Genomic DNA, 11,173 nt, shown 5'->3' on the forward strand with positions numbered 1-11,173 from the left:
ATCACTTTGAGCCAACTTTTTTTCGTCACTCGAAAGAGATATGTCGCTCGGGAACCAGCGACCGTCATCTACCGCAGACTGTCGCAGTTATTATTGCGGTATTCATCCTCACTTGAGCCGCGCGGAAGAGGCCCAGAAGCTACAGCGGATATCCCTGTCTCCTCCCCATCCACTGCGTTAGGAGCGACAACAGCGGCAGGCTCCAACGCCACAGAATCCGTGACCTCCGACACCACATCCGCAGAAGGCGAACTCTCTCTCAGCGCCACGGGTTTCCAGCACTGTATGATCACACATGTTTAGGGGATAGCTCTTTGGCTGCACGTATAGCATATGTTTGGAAGTCAAACATCGCCATGCCAGTACTGGACAGCTGTTTCGGCCTTCTTGGGCCTCATCAGCAGTTACTGCTGATGAGGCCATGCCAGTCGTCGCTATATGCCATGCTATGACGTCGTCATGCCAGTAATGGACAGTTGTTTCGGCCTTCTTGGGCCTCTTGTGCGACGTTTGACTTACAAATGTATACTATACGTGCAGGCAAAGAGCTCCGGCTATCTTTTTTTTTCCTATTATACTTCACTCGCTTCGCACTGGGCTTTCAGTGGTGAGCTAACTTACCCTCACGGGAGCGATCACGTGTTGCGTGACCTTCTGACGCCATCCAGTCAAACGTTGTCTGCCTGCGTACAGCCGATGAGGCCCACGAAGGCCAAAACAGCTGTCCGGTACCGGCATGGCGACGTTTGACTTACAAACATATGTTAGGGGATGTTTATTATACACGTTCGTCATACACGTATGACGGGATGCTCGTGTATAATGTATAAACAGTGTGACTCTGGTCTAACACGGATGAAGTTTGGCATCCGAGACTTCCTTTCCATAATCACATGGCGGTAGCAGGAGCCTATGAAATTGAGTTCCGGATGGTCGAATGTCTCGCAGACGATGTTCTTTGCTGTATTGTCATCAAGCAGAAGAGCTAACTATGGAGGTAGGCTCCTTTACACGAACAGGAACACTAGTATCGCGCAATGCTGAAAGGCAGGATGACAACTCTCCTGAGTGAGATTGCTGTTTGTACGGGTCATACCATGAGAACAATCCATGATATACGGGAGAGTCGCGACGGAGGACAGTACAGGTCTAGCAAACTGGCTAGAACAGAATGTGCCACTCACCCTGATCATAGCGAAAGATGCGAGTGGAGCAGAGCCAGCGACGGAAGCACTCGACTGGGCCTAGCACTGCCTATTTCCTGGTGATCAGCGCCCGTAATCAAGTACGAACTACCTGAAACAAACCTACGCTCCCACAGTTGGGGCCACCGAGGGCTAACCGGCACCGGCGTATCCAAATTTTGAAATTTATTTCCGGAATCAAACACGCCGAATGTTTCCGATCCCTAGCTGCAACCGGCAACGGTTCCATGAAGCTTACAAACAACAACAACTTTATTTTCGGCCTTGGAGAGTGGGGAGTTTCATCGCAACAGGCGATACTCTACCCCAGTGCTTGGTGGAATGGGGGGAATAAAATAACGTGCCCCTTTACAATAACGATCGAAGTCCGATGGTGTCCAGAAATGTCAGAAGACCTTTGAGCGCAGAGCGTTGCTGGGCTGGATTGGGCCAGGGACCAAGCAGTTTCGGTAGGGAGAAAGGGCGAGAGTCCAGCTGACGAAGAGACTCGGAGAGTGTGGTTCGGGAAGGTTCGTAGTGAGGGCAATGAAGAAGAATGTGCTCCAGATCCTCAAGAGCACCACAGTGGCTTACAGTGGCCCATTCGACTCTTGGAAGGTCAAAAACAACAGCTGCTCTGCTCCACATGAGCAGAGGAATCTGGCACTGAAAGAAGAAGTGCCCTGGTGACTTCGAGATGCCACAAGACGGGCAGTGATCCGTGCGACAAATATGGAATCGGTGTAAACGTTCACAGAGCGGCAGGACACCATGAGCCAGCTTCCCCTAGAGACTCGGCCGACGAGCGTCCAACCAGCCAGCCGTGATACATCGCCAGCCGCTTCCGGAAGGACCACCCACGGCACCAGGCAGGGAGGGAACCAGCGGCGCCTCCATGAAATCTCTGGCTTCCCAAAGCGTCAGCGTTGTGTATTGTCATCAAGTAAGTATCAGCGTTATATACAGGGTGTTTCAAAAAACGTGTCATTAGGACTTTATAAGAAAACGGGGCGACGGAAAAAGACGGGGTAAACGGCACTTGTGTGGCAACTGAATTTGCCATCTTGCAAAAATATTTTCATTTGATTTTAATTAAAATAAATTGAATTTCTTTACTTGAACTCCAAAATTTCCCAAGTCAACCTAACGTTTTTTTACAGAATTTGAGAGCCTGTAGCGAACTTAGTCAGATCCACCGAGAAATCCGCTCGATATTGCAAATTGAACTGCCCAAAAAAATTCCGGAAATTGAGGCTTCAGAGTTTCGGGTATTCAACGGCGCACCAAATCAGTCGCAAAGATGCGCGAAGGGCAGGACATGGTCGTGCCCCCATGAAGCTAGAACAGCTTATCGTCGGACCGGCGTGCAGCACAAGACGCGCCGATAACAAGGCGGGTGACATTCCACCATACGTTGATAAGCGGGAAACAAAAATGATTTCGCCTCTTTTTTCCCGTTCTCTTTTTTTTTTTTCGACCTTCTATCTTTCAAGGGGGTAGGAGCATGTGCTGCTCTCTGCGCATCTTTGCGACTGATTTGGTGCGCCGTTGAATACCCGAAACCCTGAAGCCTCGATTTCAGGACTTTTTTGGGGCAGTTCGATTTGCAATATCGAGCGGATTTCTTGGTGGATCTGACTAAGTTCGCTACGGGCTCTCTAATTCTGTAAAAAAAAACGTTAGGTTGACTTGGGAAATTTTGGAGTTCAATTAAAGAAATTCAATTTATTTTAATTAAAATTAAATGAAAATAATTTTACAAGGTGGCAAATTCAGTTGCCACACAAACGCCATTTACCCCGTACTTTTCCGTCGCCCCGTTTTTTTATAAAGTCCGAATGACACGTTTTTTGAAACACCCTGTATATATGTATTGTTATCATGCAGGAGAGCTATCTATGGAGGTAGTCCCCTTTGGACAGACACTAACCTTACGTTACAGTCCTACAAGCTAGGTAATAACACTCTCTAGGAGGGTTTACTTTTCGTACTGACCATACCAAGCGAACAATTCAAACACGGGAGAGCCGCTGCTGAGTGCAGTACGGTCCAAGCGAGCTGGCTACAATATGATTTGCCACTCACCTTGAACGTGGCGGAAAAGACGAGTAGACGTCAGCCAGCGGCGAGAGCACTCCACAAGACCATACAGTGCTCGCTCACGGACCTTTATTTTGGTAAAATAAATAAATGTCAAATGTCAACGTGGCTACGAAGCCCTGCCCTGACAGCCTGAAATATAGCTGGGCCTCCGAAGACTAGGCCACCAAAAACCGGCTAGCAACGACGGATCCAAATATGAAAGTTGATCTCGGTAATTAACTAAGCCAACAGTTTACGCTGAACGCGCGGAACAGGCAACGGTTCCAGGAACTGTACGGTGGCCCAGGCGACAGACGAAATATCTGGGTTACTGTGCTCTACAGCAAAAGAGGAACACGACAACGCCTGAAAGAGTGCTCTGCAGTTACACACATCTCGCAAGATGGGCAACCGTCAGAGCGAGAGATGTGAAAACGGTGTAGTCGCTCACGAAGAGGAACGGTGTAGTCGCTGAAAAACTGAGCCCAGATGGTTATCGATCGATAAGCATCTGGGTCCATTTTTTGAGATTGGTCTTTGAACTAGAGGACAACAACACCAATCTGCATGCTAGGGCATAGCAACCCCTCAGCAAAGGAGATGTTAAAAACCCGAGTCATGCAAGAGTCTATTACACTCTATCTAGAAGCACTTGTTGAACTCAACTGAGAGGTCGTCAATGCCGGGGCACTTTTCCGCTCGTCACTGAGGAGACAGGCGCAAATGCTTCATTTTGGGTGAGCGGCCCTGAGCTTGCATTTTCGATTTGTTACGCCGGCAGTAGACACTCTCGGCTGACAACAAGCTCGTCGTGAGATGACCCCTGAAAAAGGGCCGCGCAAGGGCTGGCAAGGGCCATAAAGAGCATCGTGCAGACAGCGACTCAGCAAGGCCTTTAGAGACATTAAAGGAACCGTAAACAGGTATAAAAGGTGCGCATTTCTCTGCGTTATATTATTGCAACTTCGACAGTGAAAACTGCTTGCAATAAACCTCGTCTGTCTATCAACGTCATCATGACGTTGGTAGACAGACCTAAACAGATCGGAAGGGGAGTGCTGGGTTCTACGAATTAGCAATTGTTCGCTGCCTCCTGTTGAAAGAAAAGTAGGAGAGAAGGTCGCGTCCCTTTCAGAGATCATCCTAATCCCCTCAAGACCGTGGCTTTCGGGCGCGACCTTGTTCGCTACTAGCCTTGAACGTGGTTCAACTCTACCAAATTCGTGGCGCTGTCGAACATTATGATGTCATTTGTTTACAAACAGGTAGAGGTCTATTACTAGCGCTCAAAACCAAAAGGTGATTGCATGCGGTTGAAATATTCGCTGCACTCTTTCGCATTTTAGCTGCGCCCTGCGCTCTAACTTCACGTCATTTTGATGTGGCACTTTTTTCACCAATTACAATCAAGAGTTCCGCGTATGATTTTATTCCACTTGGGGAAATGGACTAGATGAATGGGAGTCTTCTTCTATTCAATATCAAAACAGTTACAGTCTCATACTTAGAAACAAAAGCATTCAATTTAGGTATCATTCGCGTACAAAGTATTCCGCGCAGTAGCACGCCGCGAGCGTGAATGGATATCCGGCACTAGAGTTCCGGAATCTTATGTATGAACGCAATGGGCCGTCTTCTTCATCTTCGAATAGTCCTGACGAGTGCGCTGGCGTACTTTGGTTTGAGTCACGCGGCGTCGTGTCACCAGCTCGCCTGGTGCAGTGGTTAGCCTGCTGGCCATGTCACACAGGAGGAACCCGGGTTCGAAACGCGTCCAACGACAGCAGCCCATCTGCTGACGTTTGCTAGAGGCGAAAATGCTGGAGATATCATGACGCTGAATTTCGGAACCACGGAGCGCAGACTCAAGTTCCATACAAACAAACGGAGCACTCCACCTTAACAGCCATAGAAATCATAAGGAGAGAGGCTATACAAGAAAAGCTGGGAGAGAGAGTGATGGGGGAGAGCAAAGGAGTTGTACGGGGGCGATACCCTCTCCCAATGTCCAAGTCCGGGAGGCGCCATAACCGACATTCTGGATTCGGCCGGATTTGCCGCAGCCTTTCGAAGTGTGAAGACCCGGCGGTGCGTTCGGCGCAATGATATCCAATCCAATGCAAGTCGCTTCCGCTGGGTTCCGCCTGCCATGCCGTGTGCGAATCAGGGAACGAACATCGTTCGTTTTAAACCTTATGCTGCGACACGAAGGAGCGGCGCAGAGAACTCATAGGAGCCACCGTTCGTAACACGCTAGGCCTACCGTATCGATCACGGCGGCCCACATGTTGACATACTCCTCTCGGCTGGCTTGGTTTCTAGTTATTATTAGAGCCCTATGCTTACAGCTGATAATGAAGCGTGTTTATTGACTGGTAATTTGAAACGTCATGTTCGGAGCTCTGCCCGGCGATTGGACGGCAAAAGGCTACGTAGCCATACGACGTACGCGACAGAGGCTCGCTGGTTACTCATCGTTGAAAGCAGTTATATGGGTCACTGCGAGCTGGTATGAGTCGAACGAAATGAATATCTGGGTATTATGACCAGCGTTCTTTCACGGGGTCCCATGAGTTGTGAAATGTTCGGCGGCCTGGTTATGGTCCCTTTAAGAAATGGAGATGAATTCAGAGTTTTTCCATTCTTCCGAGGAGGCAATTGAGACAGGAGCAAACTGAAACATTTGTGTGTATTGGCATCGAGGCGGAAGACCAGTCACAAGGACTGGCTCCCATATAACTATCTCAACAAGCTAGGACTAAAACTAGAACTAGTGCAATGCCAACTCCTGCTTGTGAAATCACGTCACGTTAATGATTGATGTTCGTGCTTGTCGTCGCCATGCAACAGACCAAGACTGCGGAGAGTTGCGTACGGGATAACGGCACGAAGGAAAGTATTGCTTATTAGTGAACAACGTACCTTCCATGTGTTTCTTCGAATAGCACAGACGAAGTGAGCCAGCGTCTTCCGAACTCCATAGCACCAAGGACTGCTCTCTCCCTCTGTAAAACTCTGCGAACACCCGCTGCGAAACCGAAACATCTTTAGAAAAAATCTTCCCGGAAACAACACCGCAAGTGATGCTGCCCCGACGACCGTTTTACGGGCCGCGCATTTGTCTCTCTGTATTGGCATCAGAGCGGAAGACCAGCCACACAGACTGGCTCCCTCTAACGTTTCACACGGACTAAACTAAGGCTACGTAGATGCCAACTCTAGAGCAATATGATCTCTAGATTAATATGTGTGCTGGACGTCACCATGCAACGAACGAAGACTCGCGGAAAGCTGCGAAAGTGACAACGGCACACTGTACTTGGCCACCTAAAAGTGAAGCACATACGTACCTCTATCATCTTCAAAGAGGACCGAAGATGTCTGCCACCGTCTTGCAAAGTGCACAGCTCCCAGCACAGCTCTCTCTCTACGAAGAGCGCGACGAACCCCTGCTCGAACAAGATTTAGCACTTCTGCTACACTACGGATGCGGCCACCCTGTGCTGCAATGCAGCGAGAAATCCACACCTGGTAGTTAATCTCAACTGCCAGGAGGAGGAACTGTTTCCTATCGCGATGCGGGACGGGAGGCTGAAAGAGCGTTTGAATGACAGCCCACCGAATGCGTGACACACCGAACAGGACTTCAACTTTGTGCCATAGGGTATCGGGCACAAGGCACTGATGAAACGCGTGTTCCGCAGTTTCGTGACAAGCACAGAATGGACAGAAAGGAGTGGTGACTCCGTACCGAGCAAGACGAATGTTACTGCGAATATCGCTATAAGAACTGAGTTACAGAGCGACCACGGCTCCATATAATCACTGGCTGTTGTCCAAATTTGCCGGTGTGACACAAGTTTTGAGAAGGAAAGTGTTCCTGGAAAGGAGGGATGACGACGACGACGATTCAGTTTTAAAATCATAGAGTTAATATAGGAAGACTCTAGAGAACGTACTTGGCGCGCCGTCAATGGGATTCTCCTAGCCCCGAGCGTCGCCTCCCAGGTCCAACCATCCGTTGGTCATGTACAGTTTTAGTGGACGAATTTCTGCCCACTAACTACAGCGGAGCTGCTCCATTTGTTGTCAACCCTGTGTAGTCACGTGGGATAACAAACGGGGAAACGAACCGATGGAGGGAACAACGTCCCGATGTACGAACCTTCGGAATACGTGCAGAATTCAGTAGTGCTACCGGAATCGCAAGGTAAACGTTGTCATATCAAACGTGAATCATATTTTATCTATGAGATTACACGCGACACCGCCAGCCTTTTGCTTTCGACTAACACACATGAAGATGTTTACCGCCTATGGCGTGTTGAAGTGGCGTCTGTATGCTTTGCGAGCGAAATCAATAAATCGTTATGCATCGTAACAAATGTAGGCACGTATTTCCGAAGACAACAATAATCCAAAGACGAATACACACGGTAAACCACTGATCTCTATGTATAAAGGCTGGATCGTGCATAGGAGAGGGGCTCGTGGGAGAGAGGTGCGGCAACCGGCCGCCATGTTGGAGGGCCCACTGGCGCCGGCTCTCCCATAGGAAACAATGGGAAGCGATTTGATTTGGAGTATTTATTGCGCTTTAAACGCTCCTCATTGCTGATTAGCACGCATCTTTCCTAGGAATCAGTGTGCTGATGTATTCCAAACGTGCTTTAGTCGTGTTCCTGTAGTTTCTAATGGTAATAATTACCTTCTTTTTCTTCTCCGTTGCCTGTAGTCCGAATAGGGGGTGTCGTAACTGTCGTGCACAGGGCACATACGCATGATGGTGAATTTGGTGAATGTCAACCTATAAAATTAATTATTTTTACTCAGAAAGGTTTCACGCTGTTTGTTATTGTAAGGTACTTCCGATTTTATATTTTTTGTTTGTTTTCGTTTGTTGTTCGGTTGGCGTGGCTCGTTATTTTATTCACCACATCACTACCAGCAATGAGGTGGAGTATGGACCCTGGCAATGAAACTCCCTATTCCTCATCTTAAAATAACGTTATTGTCACGAGCGCTTTGCAGAAGTTCAGCTGTCAGCGTATTTCATTGCAGAAATTCGAAGCGCTGTGCACGAAGAGCATGTACATGCATGACATATCACACACGCTGTAGGAGCGACTGCACATACGAGGTTAACACAGCATTTTATTTACTTCCACCGTACCTCACAGATTAAAAGAACAGTGGAACAAATCGGCATATTGGCGTAGGTTCTGCATCCGGTTCTTCGGCACAGCTGAGCGACTGTGAGGGGAACCTGCAAGCACAAGCGCATTGTTTATAGAAAATACATGGTCTAGAGATTTGTAGGAGCAGCCACACATACTTTCTTAGTACGCAATGGCACCAGCGAAGTAGCAATGCAAACAAGTCCGAGTTGTCAGATGCACGCGATAGAATAAACAGATTTTTCTTCAAAATAAAGAGCTTACCCGCGAAAAGTTATCCCTCTTTCTCTGTCCGCGTGAAGTGTACTCAAAGCTGCAACAAACTGGCATGACATGCCCTTTATTTTAAAGGAAATTTTAAAAAAATACGGGCAGCACCGCTTGCGCTAAATGCAGACGACAGGATGCGATGGGCCCACCAATATGGCGGCCGGTGACCACGCTGTGGACCACCCTATGCGCAATCCAGCCTATACTATAGAGATCCCATCAGTGCGATAAACCGACATCTCCATGCTGCTCTGCGCGCCAACGGGAACCGGAAATGGCGAAAACGAAACCACTCACCATTCCATGCTCTGGTCTGTCCAGTTTCGCGATAATAATGTGACGACAACACAGAAGCGAGTGATGTAGTGGGAAAATATTCACTGATTATTTGTTTAACAAACACGTATGAGATACCCGCATAGTGCGCTGAATTTAAAGAGCGAGTGATGAATTTAGGAAAAGGAACACGTCAAGTTTAGCGGAATGATGAAGTCAACGGAAGGCAACACCTTCCATGACCAACGGATGGCAGCTCCATTGTAGCCACGCTTTTTTTTTTTTTTTTTTTGAGCGAGTACGACCCCCTGATTGATACCGAAATAAGTGTCGACGATGGTGATATCACATTGTAATGGCGTATTATCAGTCAACCGCAGAACCATTGATACTGCAAAGCTGTTAATTATGTAAACGACCAGTTCAACTCCGCTTCCCAGTAAAGTGGCGTAAAAGTCTATATGCAAGGAAAGGATAATGACAACACGATAAAATCAACAGTCGAGACGTTATCCGATGTCCATAAGAAGTGACACGCTGACAAGAGGATACCCCAGTGTGCCATGATAAGCGAAAATGTGTGAAGCTCAGCTCAAGCGTACATAATCTGACTTTCTTCACTTTGGAACTATATCTGTGAGTATCCTGGAGGTAATGTGATCGACGTAGCAGACTGACCGTCCCAGGTAATACACACGGCGCATGGAATGGAACTCCAACGCTAAGTATATGGTTATAGAATGTGGAATGCAAAGCTTCCACTTCAGATTAACGTAGGTCACACATAGAATTTTAACGCGTGGCCCGCACTGCGTAGATATACCGCACTTTCCTCGGTGACCGACCGGCGGCAAAGAAGGGAACGTTGGCGCTACTACGATTATCTGTAGAAAAATTACGCGACAAGGAATGTGCACTGCACAACGTTTTCCCAGAATGTTTTACATCCAGGTTCCGCCTGGGAAATGCACTCATGAAAACAACGTTGATTTCTTATGGGTGAATCAACAGCATTTTTCAGTTCAATGTTCGAATTCAAGAACCCGCAAATGATTCCAGCTCACTTGGAATCAGCAGACCTAAATGTTTAGACAAAAAGGCGCAAGACGTTCTCTTTTCTTATAATGTTTTCCCAGGACGCGAGAGGCGATAGTGTGCTCTTTCACCGTCATAGTTTTAAAAGATATGTTTGCATTTAGCTGAGACATCCTGTACATGTGTATTCAGGCTTTTAGTGCATATTTGGAATATGGTTAGTGCGTAGTTGCGTGCACATTTCAATTTTATTTCCTCTTGGATGGGTGTGAGTAAAAAGCCAGATGGCCTAACAGCAACAACAACTTTATTGTGAGATGGTGCGTGGGGAAGTTCATGGCCAGAGGCGATACTCTACCCCATTGCTGGTGGGGATGTGGGGAATGAAAAAATGAGCCCCTTCACAATAACGATCGCAGTTCGATTGTGTCCAGAAATGTCAAAAGAGCTTTGAGCGCAAACCGTTGCTGGGCTTGATTGGGCCAGGGACCGAGCAATTTCGATTGGGAGAAGGGGCGAGAGTCCAGCTGACTAACAGACACGGAGAGTGCGGTTCGGGGAGGTTGGTAGTGGGGGAAATGAAGAAGAATGTGCTCCAGATCCTCTAGAGCACCACAGTGGCAGCAGGTGGGAGAATCAACTTGTCTCACGCGGTAACGCCACTGAGCTGTGAAGGCCACATCGAGTCTCATTCGGTGGATTAATGCAGCACCTTGACGAGAAGGCCTAGCGAAGGCTCTGCTCCGAAGAATACATCATACGACAGCATTATAGAGAAATTACGCAGAAGAAGCGCGGAAAAAGTGTAGAAATTCAATTACTCCCCGGATATAAACAAATCGAAAAATTCCAGTTTCGAAAACAAGGAAGTTTCTACTGACGCATCTATAAACTGGTTAAACAAAGACGCTGACATGTACTGTATTGACTGTTTCTGGTAATTAGTTCTGCATTTCGGTACATCAAATTGTACAGCTCTATGTTGATAGGAATAGATATGTTTCCGAGGATTACACAAATCCGAGAATTCGGCACGATTATTACGAACACTTAAGAATACGTTAATGTCAATTTGTAATTTAAAAAAACTGTGAAATTGGCACAATGCTATAGGACCTAAACAACTCTCTGGAATGCTCAAGAGAACGC

The 11,173-nt window shown here is 47.5% G+C and overlaps 1 long non-coding RNA gene across 3 annotated transcripts in view; it reads right to left on the reverse strand.

The window, feature by feature from the left end:
- The window catches only part of LOC135375650 (uncharacterized), a 128,409-nt gene that overhangs the window by 94,477 nt on the left and 22,759 nt on the right, over positions 1–11,173 (reverse strand). Inside the window, exons 5-6 of one of the 3 annotated variants that reach the window (XR_010417314.1) lie at positions 6,189–8,532; positions 4,680–5,872 (exon numbers count right to left, since the gene is read on the reverse strand). The exons of 1 other annotated variant lie outside the window; for it this stretch is intronic. This is a non-coding gene — a long non-coding RNA (uncharacterized LOC135375650). Of the gene's footprint in view, positions 1–4,679; positions 5,873–6,188; positions 8,533–11,173 lie in introns of those variants that run through there. One more of the 3 variants, XR_010417315.1, reaches the window with a different exon arrangement.

This window comes from Ornithodoros turicata, unplaced genomic scaffold, assembly GCF_037126465.1.
Source record: "Ornithodoros turicata isolate Travis unplaced genomic scaffold, ASM3712646v1 ctg00000911.1, whole genome shotgun sequence".
Lineage (NCBI taxonomy): Eukaryota > Metazoa > Arthropoda > Arachnida > Ixodida > Argasidae > Ornithodoros > Ornithodoros turicata.